This window comes from Manis javanica, chromosome 3 (assembly GCF_040802235.1).
Source record: "Manis javanica isolate MJ-LG chromosome 3, MJ_LKY, whole genome shotgun sequence".
NCBI classification, from domain to species: Eukaryota; Metazoa; Chordata; class Mammalia; order Pholidota; family Manidae; genus Manis; species Manis javanica.
Genome location: NC_133158.1, coordinates 39,510,854 through 39,525,442, shown reverse-complemented (window position 1 = coordinate 39,525,442; position 14,589 = coordinate 39,510,854). Strand labels below are relative to the sequence as shown.

Below are 14,589 nucleotides of genomic sequence, written 5' to 3'. Positions count from 1 at the left end.
TAGCTCACAAATAACAAAATTTCTTTTTTGCCTGTCCTCTAAATGAGCTGAAGTATTCTGTTAGTTCAGAATCTTTTTGATGAACACATCTTAGCAAGTAATGAGTAGCATATAAAATGTTTTCGATGTCTGTATAGCCACTGACCACTGGGACCACATTTAGACAAGTGATGTGCTCCTGTTTTGGGTTTGCTGGGAAAAAATGTTTCCAGCAGTGGTGGGCCAGCACTAAAGTTATGGGATTTGGTTTGAGGATGTTCTGTTGGGGAGAAGCTTTTGTCCTTCAGACATATTTAAAATTTGTATTTTAACTAGCTTTCCAGGAAACAGGTCCATGGCCAAGTTCATTGACGTTAGATGTAAACGCTACATTTTAGGTGTAAAAATAGTACTTGTTTTGTAGCAGAAGCAGCTTTTCTCCTCTTGAAAGTGGTGCCTCCCAGCAGCACTGTGCACCCAGGGCCCACCCGCCCCCACCCACCCCCTCCGATGGAGGCCTTTGAGCGGCTCTCACGTGATACTTCTGAAGCACTCCTTCTCTCCCATCCTCCAACTTGAAGACTCTCCTACCATTTCATTCAGAGAAGGCAGAAAATGTTTTTCATATTCATGATCATAAACACTTCTTTTATGCCTAGGGAAAGTTTGCAGTGTTTAACAGACCCCTTTTTCCTGCCCCTCCTGCCCCGGGGCCCCTAAGCAGGAGAGCACAAGCCCACAGTCAGCCAGTGGGCAGCAAGACTAAGGTGCACTGCCCCGATGGCTGTGTGTCAGTAAGATGGACAGGAGCCCCCCGATTATTGCCTTTAGGAGAAGTGAGAACTTCTGTCCCTAGAAATACAACCTGTGCCCTGCGAGTGTTACAGGATGATTTTCCCTACTTACTGGTGGCATAGGTGATTGTTTTTCTAGAAATAGTTCAAACGAGCAATGCAGAGGCAGCAAGGCCCCTGCCCTGTGCACTTCTTAGAGGAAGAGGGTCCAACACGAAGCCAGCGGATGCTGCCCCTGGCCCAGGCGTGTCTCCACCCATGCCCACCTGCACTGTGCACGCCCTTCCCTTCCCACCTGCCTGGGTGCAGATAACTCAGCTGTCCTACCAGCACGCTCAGTGCTTCCTGGGGTGGTTTGCTTGGGACTGAAAGGCCTCGGGTGGAGCTGGGCCTGACTGGCCTCTGCATGCCCTGCTAACTGCCAGCACTGTGTTTGGTGGGGGGTGAGCCTTCTGTGAGGGCGGGCTCTGTGCAGGAAGGCACATTGACACCATGGGAGGAAGCTCAGGAGGATTTGGGGCCCCAAGCACCCCACAGCTGACGCCTTTGAAGAGACATCTTCATTCTGGCTGAGATGGGGGCTTCAGATCCCGGAGGGCTGGGGACCACAGGCAGGTGCTGTGCCTTGGGGCCGCAGGGCTGTTGGAGTGGCAGAGCCGGTGCACATGGTCTATCCTGGAGGAGGGAGCCTGGCCTTTCTTCTCTTTGAGTGTCAGCTGCAATAGTTTAATGAACAGTGTGGGACTGTGGTTCTCTAAGAGGGTCCTGGACCTAGAACTGTCTGGAGAGGCAGATCACTAGCGCCCCTGCTCCAGCCACCTGAGTCAGAAACTCTGGGATGGGCCTGGTTGGTGACTGGCCGAACCTTCCTCGCATGGTGCTGACGTCCACATTAGTTGGAGAGCCGCCAGCCCCACCGTGCAGGAGAGTGTATGGTCGATGGTCCTGCAGTGAGCCTGGTATGGTGGGCCAGTGATCTGAGGACACAGCCAGGTCGGAGGCTGAGTGTCCTACCTGAGCTGAGAGGAGCCCTGAGGTGTGGTTTGTGTGTTTAATGGTACATGTGACCCTGGTGTGCAGCTCTGTTCTTACGGAACTGAGGTTTTGCAGGGCCTCTTCCGGCTACGCCTCTGCTACGCAGTGGACCCCGTCGCCCAGCAGTTCCCACCTGCCCACCTGCTGAGCAGGAGCTGGAAAAACAGAAGAGCAGGACTGTGAGGAAACCTTCGGTGTACAGGCAGGCAAGAGGGCAATGTGGGGGAGCCTCAGGACCCCACTGCCTCATGGCCCCTTTGTCTGGGCCGGGGTGACCACAGGCCATCTGCTGGGTGGTTGGGGAAGGAAGCGGGGGCACTGCAGGGTGGCAGGAGCCACGGTCACATCCTGCATCTCGGAGGCCCGGCTGGCTCTGGGACAGCCCCGGAGACACCCTGTCTCTGCCTGAGGCTCCTGCTCCTGAAGCCCAAGTGCCCTGGTCTGCATGCAGCCCCCACATGAAAGCGTGTGCATGGGGGGCATCATCAAAACCAAAAGTCCAAAAGGTGTAAAAGCCCTAATTACGGGCACAGTACTGGGTGAGTGAGAACCAGCAGAGAGCAACAAAACCCTCTGACAGAAGCAGGCGTAGGGGCAGACCTGGAGGGAGTGGGTTTGTTTTATTTTGCTTTAATACAAGTGGCATTTAAATCAATAGGAATGGGTCAGCTCTTCCATAACTATGCCTATTAAGAGAAACACCAATTCTAGAACTTTACTGCAGACCAAATGTGTCTGAGCTGAGGTGCCAAGCTGCAGAGGTCTCAGCAGTGTTCCAGCATTAAAGCCGGTCTCTCCGGGGAAGGGCACCCTCGGCCAAGTGCATCCCACAGGCAGCAGACGGACAGGTGGCCATACCTCTGTGCCCACCCGCCAGGTCTGGAGCGGCCTGCTGCTGGGGGACAGGACAGCAGCAGGTCACAGCGACATGGAAGGCTGTGTGCCCTCACGTAGTGATGTGCTGAAGAAACACAGGGGAGCCCATAGCCGGCCCATGGTGACTGCATCCAAGCAGACTAACATAGAGAGTGGCGGATCTGTGCGGGCCGCAGGGCCACAAGTGTCGTGCATGTGTGGCATGGGAACCCCAGCAAGTTGCCCCCCCACCAGGAATCTCTCCTCTGAAGATGTGAGCACATGGAGATTTATAGGGGAGGAGGGGACCCTCGTTCCCCCATTAGGATGGCAGGCTTTGTATGGGAGTGGAGGGGAACACAGCATGGCTCGAGGACCCTGCAGCTGATGCCATTGAGGGGAGAAGGGTGAGCCACTGTGGGGCCGCGCTAACATCACACATCGAAGTCCACGTAGCAGTGAGCTAAGTGGCCTACCAGGAGCCCAGCTCCATTGCCTGAGCGCCGAGGGCCTCAGGAATGCTGTCCCACTGGAAGAAGCCAGACACAGAACCATGCCCATCGCAGGTGAAGAGCAGTGGGGGGCAGTGGCATTCGTGGGTTGTTGGGGTGGGGCTGGCTGGGCTACAGATGGCCAGGGTGCCTCTCCTGGGGTCTGGGGTGTCCCATGTCATGACCTGCAGGCCCAGGTAAGTGCACATGTGGAAATCAGCCTGCACGCATAGGCTTTGTGTGTTTTACTGCTTGTGAGTCATAGCCGTGTACAACCAGTCACAGACACGCAGTGGGACCTCATGCAGAGCCTAACAGCGGCATGTCTGTCTGGAGATGCAAAGAGAGCATCCGGAGGGAGCAGCTCCCCAGGGCCCTGGGGCTGTTCTACCCCCTCCGTCTCGAGCACCTCTAAGAGCCCAGGCCCTGTCCCCCGCAGCCCTCAGCCCCCATGGCTGTCTGCTGACAGTGGCTTTGCTTTATTGTTTTGTTCTTTACTGGTTGTAAAAAGGATTCTGCTGTCTCAGTGAAATCTTTTAAAAGCCACGTTTAGACATATATTTTGACTGTTGAGTGTCCAGATGCAGATTGGTGACAGGAATGCCTGCCTCAGTGGAGGCCTGGGTTCCAACTCTCTGGCTCAGGCACTGTTCCCAAGGGGGTGGCCATGGGAGTCAGAGGTATTCCTGCCCACCTGTCTGGCCACCTCCATGGCACCTGTGTCCAGGACAGCTCCTGGCTGGCCTTCAGCAGGCTGGCCCCCGAGAATCACCACTGTTCCCACCCCGTCCCAGCCCCTTGTGCAGCTCCCAGTCAGCAAAGACCCTGGCCCATGGCGCAGTGGAAGCAGGGAGGCATGCTGGGACCTGATGGCTGAGCAAGGGGGGAGGCCCAGGGGGCATGACATTACCTGAGGCAGGTCTCCTGCCTCTGTTGTGTCATTGTGTCCCCAGCTGTGTGTCCTGTCAGGGGAGTCCATGGGGTCCTGGGTCGGCTCTGGGCATCTCTCAAAACCTCATTTCCAATATGGGAGAATATATTTGTAAATGACATATCTGACAAGGTGTTAATATCCAAAATATATAAAGAACACACACGCCTCAACACCCAAAAAGCAAATAACACTATTAAAAAATGGTCAGGGGATAAGAAGAGACAATTCTCCAAAGAAGAAATTCAGATGGTCAACAGGCACATGAAAAGATGCTCCACATCGCTAATGAGGGAAATGCAAATTAAAACCACAATGAGATATCACCTCACACCAGTAAGGATTGCCACCATCAAAAAGACTAGGAACAATAAATGTTGGCAAGGATGTGGAGAAAGGGGGACCCTCCTACACTGCTGGTGGGAATGTAAACTAGTTCAACCATTGTGGAAAGCAATATGGAGGTTCCTCAAACAGCTCAAAATACAAATACCATTTGACCCAGGAATTCCACTCCTAGGGATTTACCCTAAGAATGCAGGATCCCACTTTCAAAAAGACAGATGCACCCCTATGTTTATCGCAGCACTATTTACAATAGCCAAGATATGAAAGCAACCTAAGTGTTCATCAGAAGATGAATGGATAAAGAAGATGTGGTACATATACACAATGGAGTATTATTCAGCAATAAGAAGAAAACAAATCCTACCATTTGCAACAACATGGATGGAGCTCTAGAGGGTATTATGCTCAGTGAAATAAGCCAGGTGGAGAAAGACAAGTACCAAATGATTTCACTCATCTGTGTAGCATAAGAACAAAGCAAAAACTGAAGGAACAAAACAGCAGCAGACTCACAGAACCCAAGAATGGACTAACAGTTACCAAAGGGAAAGGGACTGGGGAGGGTGGGAAGGAAGGGAGGGATAAGGGGGAAAAGGGGCATTACGATTAGCACACATAATGTGGGGGGGCCATGGGGAGGGCTTTGCAACACAGAGAAGACAAGTAGTGACTCTATAGCATCTTACTATGCTGATGGACAGTGACTGTAATGGGGTATGTGGTGGGGACTTGATGATGGGGGGAGTCTAGTAACCATAATGTTGCTCATGTGATTGTATGTTAATGATACCAAATAAATAAATAAATAAATGTTAAACTGCAGTTGGAAAAAAAGAATACACATGCTTAATACTTTTTTATACTCTTTAAGCAGACAATGAAAATCTCAAGACCTCTGACTCTACTTGGATAAATTAGAAGGGCATGATGTACATGTTCTAGGTGGGTGTGATGGCCATAGTTTTTAAAAAGTAATTAAATGAAAACCTAAAAATGCATTAAAAAGAAAACCACTTCCATTACACTTCGGTCCTGCTGCAGCAAAGTCCTTGTTCACCAAGCCTGCAGGAGCTACTTCTTCCCCACGGGACACAGAGGGCCACGTGGGAGACCCAGACACCTATCTGCAGATTCTGTTGGGTTCCCCTATGCAAAAGCTACCCGTGGGCTTATAAATTCACTTCTATGGTTTGGCAAGTGGAAATGCTGAGCTCAGTGGTCACACACTCAAACAGAATGAAAGCAAGCCTGTTCCAGTAAATGAAATGCGGCAGGCGTGGCAAGGTCTGCGGGATTAAGGGGCCATCAGCAGATTGGAGTCCAGGGGATTAAGTCTCAGGGAGCATCAGCTGGGGGGAGGGGATGCCACCCCACCCAAGGTCAGTGTGGTCCCTGCTGCAGGAAGGTCAGGCCACACTGCGCCCAGCCACTAGCCACCGCCAGGGCCCCTCGGGGGCCCAGGGCCCATTGCTGCTTCACCTCTCTATCGTCCAGGATGGGTCTGGCCTAGGGAGGTGCCCCTGGGTCTCAGGCTGTGCCTCAGCCTCTTGCCTCAGCCTCTCTTGGCAGGCTCCCCAACGGAGGACCCCCTGCAGCAGGGTCAGCCTAGCAGGGGCATTTGGGGACGGGCCCACCACCACTAAGGCCCCTTCCTGCCTCCTGGCCTGCCCCCTTCCCCCTCCTGCCTGGGCTTCCTGCCCAGGACTGTAGTAAGTGCACCATCCTCGGTGGCGGGCAGGGCCATGGGCTGGGGGTTTCAGTGGTGCCCAGCCCAACCAAGGCTTGAATGTGCGTGTTTTCAGGAGGTGCCCCAGCCCGCTGCCATCCTATGTCCTCTCTGCGGATCTTCATTGCCCAACCCCACCCGCAGAGGCACGCAGGCACTACCTCCTCTGGGGTTTACCAGGCATTTTCACCCAGCGGTGCCAGGCTCAGTTTCTGACTCATGGTGCTCTTGGCTTTTAAGCTGATTTTGTGTAGCCTCCACTCATCCTTTAAACTTGAAGTTTTTGTTGTCTTTTTCATTTCTTGTCTAAGTTGTTTGTTTTCCTCCAGAATTTATTTTGGTTTAATTTTTGTTCTCTGGGTGCTCTCCCTTTGTACCTTCATTAAGCTGGTCTGTTTCTACTACACTATTTATTTAAAACCCTACTTTCTCTTAAATTGCCCTCATTTTATGTCCTGTAGGGTTTTATTCACATTTATTGTCTCTATTTTTATTTTTCTTCTTTTTTTCTCTTCAATTTTCCTTTACATCATTTGGGAGGATTTTTAATGGTTTTGGTTGCTTTAGCTTATATCTTTTAAAAACATTTTATTTTTAGTAGATGCTGTTTGTCAGTGTTGTGATATTAATATTAAAATATTAAGACCTGAAAAGAAATGACCTGCTAAACTAATTCTAGTTTAGTTTTCCAACATAGAGTAATCTGTGATCCAGCCTAGCTGCTGAATAAACTTGTTAAACACATCCATCCATGCACCCAGGAGGCCCACTGGCAGGAGACGGAGCTCAGGGCTGGTGCAGCGAGTGTGGGCAATGTCCCCTTGCGTGCCTCCCGCACCCCACCGAGACACTGAGCGGCCCCGCACTTGCTGCCTGTGCCCTGGGTGGCCGCATGAGGCTTCCCTAGCCTTTTCTTCGTAACTGCTTGGTGTTTGTTTCCTTAAAAACCTCGTGTACTCAGCTAATGCTTGCCTCCTGCTTTGCACGCTGATAGCACAACTCCCTCTCCATTATTTTATCTAAAATTCATACCTGACTCCCACATTTTTCTTGGTATGAACTGGCATCTGTGTCCCTTTGTTGTAATGGAAGCTGGAATTAAGAGCTCTCTGCCCCCCTCCCCCCAGTAAAACACGGTCACAAAGATACAGACTTGAAACCAATGCTTTGCTGCTTTGGGGTAAATGATCCTTGCCTTCCTGCACCATCTCCTGGCCCATTTCACATTCGGGGCAGTGTGGGTCTAGTGAGTGCCTCTCCAGCACCTGTGAGGAGCAGCAGCAGGTGCAGCATTAGGGCTAAGGGCCCTGAAGTCCGCCTCCAGGCTGCGCCCCAGTTCCCCACATCCCGGCTGTGAGGCTGCTGCATGTTTCTTGGCCCCCTGCCCCTCGTCCCGTCTGAGATGGAGCTGGGCCTTCCTTGCAGGGCAGCGGGAGGACTGTGCCCAGCATACTGTGAACACCATGTCCGTGTTAGGTGGTATTTATTATTATTTGTATGGTTATTGAGGTTGTCCTCTAATAATTTATTATGCGGACAGAATTCTTGATGTTAAACCACCCATCCATTCCAAGAGTAAACTTCACTGTGTATTATTAATTTTCACACTTTGCTGATGATTCCATTTGTTAATGTTTGATCAGAATATTAGTTACAATTTCTAGCAGCTCTAGTTGCTGGCTCACAGCACATGCTTGTGGCCAGCCTCACGGGCAGGATCACCTTCTCCTGCAAGTGTACCAGCCAGAGTGTGAGCTGGGGCTGGGCCACTATGCGTGGACCCCAACAACTTGAGTTAGGGGTTGAGCTGTGTTGTGCTGAGTGTCGGCCATCCTGATGGCCTGTGGCAGTGCCACACCTTGCCCGCTCTCTGCTGCCCCGTGCCTGATGAGATGAACTGCCTTCTGAAACATTTACTAGCCCTCTGGGGTGTGAGCAGTATAGCAGCATTTCCTGGACAGGAGCCCTGAGTGGAGAGGTGACTGCAAATACCTCCTCTCACTCTGCGGGCTGCTTTTCTGCCTCCGCCATCCCCCAGTGTCTGTTGGCAGATGGAAGGCCCCAGTTCTGACAGGCCCATCCTATCAGTCCTCAGCTGCCACTAGGGTGCCTCCTGTTCAGGCCTTGCTTGCCCTTCTCCTTGCACCATGTGGCCGGTGGGTATCCTGGGTGCCTTTCCCTGGAGCCCGCTTGGCATGTATCTGGGGGATGGATTGATGGACTTCTGGCTGCATTGCTCTATTGGCAGGCCCAGTCAGCCCCCACCATTGGTGGAAGGGCCGCTTCTGCTCCAGGAGCGCCAAGGCCCCTTGTTGCAGGCAGTCTGCTGCGTTGTCCCTTTCGGCCATCCCTGTGCCCCACAACGTGGGCCCCATGCCTCTCGCTTCTTCTGGTAAATAGCGATTCTCACTTTGTTCCTTTCCATCAAGAAAGTCTTGGCTGTTCTTGGCCTGATCAGGGTTTCACATACAACTTAAAATCAGCTTGTCTGTCGGATTGAACCTGCATGTCCATTTGGGGAGAAATGACATCTGCAGTTACTGACTGAGTCCGTGAACACAAGGTATTTCTCTACTTCACAGACCTTTAAGTTCTCGTAAGAATGTTTTGTGGATTTCTACATATAGGTTTTACACACAGGTTTTACACACCTTTGTTAGCATTATCCCAATCTGATTTTTTTATATATTCTTGTAAATGGTATCTTTTTTTTAACTCCATTTTCTAGCCGTTACTGGTACAGCACTGGGTGATACAGCCCTCAGGAAGCCCCCCTCACGCTTGTTGTAAGAGTCTGCTCTCCCACACACCCACTCGTGCGGGGCGCCTGCTTTGTCACGGGGTGCCGAGGTGCATCCACGGGGCCCTGAAATTCAGGACGCACGGGCCCACAGGTGGTGGGGGCACTGCAGGGTGCTTGTCTGAACTGAGCAGCTGTGATGACCCTGACTCAGCACCTCTTTCCCAACGTCCCTTAATCGGCTTGGGCACCCCAGGAACTGCTAGAGGCCTTGGGGTGTCTATCTGGGCTGCCCACCCCTGTCCCCCTTGCTGTGCTGCATGTGTGCTGGCTCATCATGATGTCCTGGGTGGACACCCATGCAGCCACATTGCCGTCCCTCAGGGTAGACAGGGTGGGCTGGCACGGTTCTGCCCCAGCTGTCCCTCTTACCACCAGCACCCTTCAGAAACTCAGGTTGTTGGTGGCTGGACCTGTAGAGTGCCAAGGCGGGCAGGCCTCTCCTGTGGGCAGGCTCCGTGTGCTCATGGGCTCCCCCCTGCTTTCTCTTTGCCCAACTGGTCCCTGTGGTCTCAGACACCTGCCGATGATGCTCTGGAGATGTCGCCTGAAGGCCGAGGGTAGGAGAGGGTGAGCAGTGCTCCCCTGAGGGCCGCTCCCCAGCCTCTCCCTTTCCTGTCACAAGTACTCTGACGCCTGAGAAGATGCAGGAGGTCTGATGTATTGTCCCTCTCGGCCATCCTTGTACCCCACAATGTGGGCCTTTCACTTTATACTTTGTTTCAAGAGATTCACTTTTGTATCCTTACCTGGCACATGTGTCTGAGGGGTGAGGTGGGGACGATGTTGATTTCCAGCCCTTCAGATTACCAGCCGTCCTGGCCTGTGGTCCCCTTTCCCAAACCCAAGAGCCCCTCACGGGGCAACAGCCATGAGCCCTCGTCCTGACCCTGTGCCAGGAACCTGGTGAGCACTGCCTGTTCCTTCTGGTCAAGTATGCCAGCCATGCTGGGCCTGCCACTGCGGCCAGAGGGTCCTTGGGAAGATGGGGTGTGTGCAGGCAGGCTGAGCACAGACGAGGGCACACAGGACGGCAGGGCTCAGTTACCCACATCTCAGGGAGGGTCGGGTTCATGCACAGCCCATCACTGCAGGGGTGGATGTGGATGTCAAAGCCCTGACCTGACCCAGGTCTCAGGGAGTCCTGCCTTGACCGCAGCAAAGATTACTCGCCTTGAAGCGTGGGTTTGTAGTTCCTAGAACAATTGAGAGAGGTTATTTATGCCTGAGATCCTGGGCACCCTCCCCAAAGGCAGGACTGAGAAATATCAGCATCCTTGGGTGAAGCCCACGCGTCAGCAAGAGAGAAGCTCCGCACCGTTCTGGGGCCGGATCTGTGCTGCCCATGCAGGGAGGGGCGGTGGCTGCTGCCCCGCTCTGTGACGTCTGTCTGGACACCTGAGTGACAGGCCAGCAGGATGTGTAGACACTCTCTGAAGTCAGGGTTGCATAAGCCTGGATGTCTTTCTGACACTAACTGTGGTGGGCAAGAGCAGTACAGAGGCCTCCCCTCCCTGCACAGCCTCAGGACCAGGATCTGCATTGCGAGCTCTCAGGGAGCATGAAGCAGCTAATAAGCTCTGTCAGTTTCTGCTCTCTTGGCCTCCTGCAGCCTAATGGGGCACCGAGCCGTTAAATGCAATAAATCAAGGCTGCTCATCCCCCGAGGTTCCTTCCATGGTCACCTCCCCAGACAGTTGAGGCTGTGGGTGCAGCCCTGGACAAAGCACAGCTGATGGGGCTACAGCAGAGCTGTCAGCCCTGGCTGGCACTCACTGCAGCCACGTGGGCTTCAGACAGCAGTTTGCTGGCCTGCCCATTGCTCTGGCCTCCGGGTGAGAAGCCTCATGGTGGAAAGGATAGGCTAGCGCCTGCAGTGAGCGAGACTGTGGCCGCCTGAGACCACTGCTACTGCAGCCTCCACGTGTACTGACCCCTCCCCAGGAAAGCACACCTGGGCGTCCCACACCACTTCCAAGCACAAGCCTCCTCCCCTCAGGCCAGAGCCAGCTTGGTGCTCACTTGACAGCAAGATGGTTCCCCTGTTGTGGTCGGGAGCACAGTCTCTGGAGCTTCTGTTGTGCAGGTGGTGAGACTCTGTTTCTCTCACATGCAAACAGTCATGCAGGACCTCCAGGCTAAGGACAGCAGATTTGCATATGTAAAAGCATGCAGACTACTGCTACTGATACTCAGATAACCACACATCTTTTTATGACTGTATTTATTTTACTAAAACTGTTGATTTGAATATTCTTATAAAAAAGAATGGAAAATTTGTTTTATCAGAACTTCACTTAAGTAGTACTGGTTATGAACAGATTTTGCCAATTTAATCAGTAGAAAAGAGTAAAAGAAGTTTGGGTTCTAGTCAAAATGGAGTAAGCTACACCTGCCAGTTAACATCCCCGCTCATGGTGAAAGACTGATGCTGTCCCCCTGAAATCACTAACAACATGAGGGTGTCTGCACTCACACTCCTGTTGAACTGAGCGCTGCAAGTCTTCGCTAGTTGAATATGACAAGGAAAGGAAATAAAACAATATAGATTAGAAAGGAAGAGGTAAACCTTTCTCTGCATGCAGACAACACGATTGTCGACATCGAAAATCCCATCAAATCTGCAGTCTACAAAAACCTCCAAGAATAAGTAAGTTCACTTGTTAAATGGCACAGGGTCAACAGACAAAAGCCAGTACTGCTCTATAGACCATCAGTGAACAATCAGAAGCCAGAATTCAGATCTCAGTACCTTTTACAGAAACCCCAGAAAGTTGTATACTTGCCATATGTCAACCAAAACATGCACAGGATTTGTATGCTGCAGACTACAACATGCCGATGAGAGAATGATTCTAACAGGAACCAAGCAGGAGCCATCCCATGTTCACAGACTGCAACACTCACATACTAAAAGACACCAGTGCTTCCCAAACAGTTCTGTAGGTTTCATGCAGTTCCTGTCAAAATCCCAGCTGGAGTAGACATACACACACACACAACAGAAGGCTCATGTCCTTGGCACATGGAGAACCCTTTGAATGCCCCAGTAAGAGAACAGTCCTGTTAGAAAGTGAGCAGAAGACATTTTCACATGTACCTGAATGGGATGAATGCATGGAAAGTAAGCACATGATTGGGTGTTCAGCCCCATCATGATTAGGAGAAAGCAAATTAAACCAGCATATCACTGCCAGCTGTTACAGTGGCTAAAGTAAAAATGCTGACTATCCCAAGTGGTAGCATGAGTGAGAGCAGCTCGTCTGTCTTTCTTGCAGGAAGGGAAAGATGTGCAGCTGCTCTGACAAACGGGTTGGCAGTCTTATCAAGTTATATGTATACTTAACATATGATTCAGCAGTCACAGTCCTGGGTATTTATCACAGAAAAATGGAGGCATATATTCATACGAAAATGTGCACATTGTTGTTCTAGCTGCTCTATTTGTGACTGGCAAAAACTGGAATCAACTCAGGTGTCACATCAGGCAGCTGGAAACACAACTGGTACAGTCATATCCTGGATACTACTCAGCAATAAGAGGTGGTGCACACCTGTCACACCCTGCTGCTGGGGAGATGTGAAGAACATAGTCATGATGAGTGAAGAAAGTCCATCTCAAATTACATGAAGTTCTTAATGTGACAAAATTACAGTGATGTAGAGCAGATCAGTGGTTGTTAGGCTGGACTGGAGGAGGGCATGTGACCAATAGGAAGGTGCGGGAATTGCTGCATGTTGACCCTGCTGGTGTAAGCACTTGGGGAATCCATACACATGACAGTGTCACAATTGTGAGCTCTTTAAGGTGTGGGAACTGTGCACCAAAACCAAAAAACAATGCCTGTGAAACTGGTGCAGCTCAGGTAGTAGATCCCACAGTGCCTGCTCCTGGCCTAGTATGTGTGCAGTTGTGTGCAGCGAGGGCTGCATGGGATACCAGAAGCTTTGTGCTAGCTTTGCAGCTACTCATGGACCTAAAATTATTTCACAGTTGTACACACATCTGTATATACACATGCATTAAAGTTGACAATCACTAATTCAGCAAATACATAAAAAAGACCAATTAGAAATAAGAGATTATCAGATTAGATAAAAAAGACAAGATCAATCTATGTGTAGCCAGTAAGACATGAACGTGAAATGTAAGGCTAAAAGCTAAAGGGCAGGACGCATTGTGTGAACACCCATGTGAAGACAGCTCAAGTCAGGTGAAGTGGGCTGCAGGTTGGGGAAGATGTGGGTAAATAGAAAGTGATCAGCTCACCAAGAGGACATAGCAGTTTCAGACACGTGGACTGAGTGACAGAGCCTCAAAACACACGGAACAAAACTGATGGGACGGAAAGGAGGACAGGGCAGCTGAAAGCTATGGCTGGAGACTGTGACTCTGCTCTCAGTATCTGGTGAACAAGTGGACAGCACAGCCTCCCCGCAGTGTCTGCCTGACCCAGCAGTGTAAGGCCCGTGTGTCCTCGTGTGCAACTGGACAGCCACCAAGGTAGACTGTGTTCTGTGCAAGGAAACAAAAGCCGAAAGAATTTGAAGCACTGCAATCATAAAAAGTGTATTTTCTGACCAGAGTGGAATTAAACTAGAAATCAGTAATCAGAGGTAACTAGAAATATCCAAATGCTTAAAAAAATTAAGCACACACATCTCAGTAATGTGCTGCTTAGTGAGGAAGTATCAGAGGAAGTCAGGGAACATTTCAAGCAGAGACATGTATGTGTATAAATCTGTAGGGTACAGGAAAATCAGTACCTCTGGAGCGACTTATAGCTTGATATGTGAACAAGAGAAGAGGTCTCCAGACAATAAGCCTCCACCTTTAGAAACTGAAAAAAGGAAAAGAAAAAGCCAGCAGAAGGGGGAAATGACACCAGAAGCCAGTGAAATTTAGAAGATAATTAAGCCTTTTCCAACGGACCAACCCCAGCAGAGGAAGCTGAGGCAGGCGCGTATTTGCAAGCTCAGGGAAGCAGGGCCTTCTTTGTGTGGCACCGTGAGCAGGGTTTGGTTGCTGTCATGGTGTGCTTTTGCATCCTTGTATTGGCCTTAGCAAGACATGTTCCTTTATGAGTGTTTCCTCCACCCCCATTGGGAACTGGTGGGTGTGCCAATCAAACTGAGCCTGGGATGGAGGGGACAAGGGTCATCCAGCTAGGACACAGGAGCGTGGCCCTGTGTCTCTGGCTCTGGCTAGCTCCTGGGGGTCCCACCTGACACCCAGCAGGCCCCCGGCAAACCCCCAGAGATGAGCGAGGAGCTGGGGCCTGGGTGAGGTGGACCCTGACCTCCATGCTCCATGAGTATACGAGTTCAGAGACCACCACCAGATTCTGGTTTCAGAGTGTCCTGTGAGGCCGTGGAACAGGGTGGGGCCCCGGGTTCGTGATAAGTGTTCACCTCGTCCTTAAACACGTGTGGGATCCACTCCTGCCCCCCCTGAGGAGGAACCAGGAGTCCAGTGTGAGACAAAGGAGGCAAGCATGTCCTCTGCCCATGTGTGGCAGGGTGTAGGGTTTCGGGGTGGAGGCCTGGCAGGGAGAGCCCTTAGCAGAAGGGCTCAGCTGCCACAGGAAGGGACGCCAGTGGGTCTGGGTGGGGCTTGCAGGGTAGGGGTG

At 51.3% G+C, this 14,589-nt stretch overlaps 1 protein-coding gene across 27 annotated transcripts in view; it reads left to right on the top strand.

Annotated features, from left to right (window-relative positions):
- Window positions 1-14,589, top strand: part of PCBP3 (poly(rC) binding protein 3) — a 285,967-nt gene that overhangs the window by 233,333 nt on the left and 38,045 nt on the right. The window lies entirely within an intron of this gene.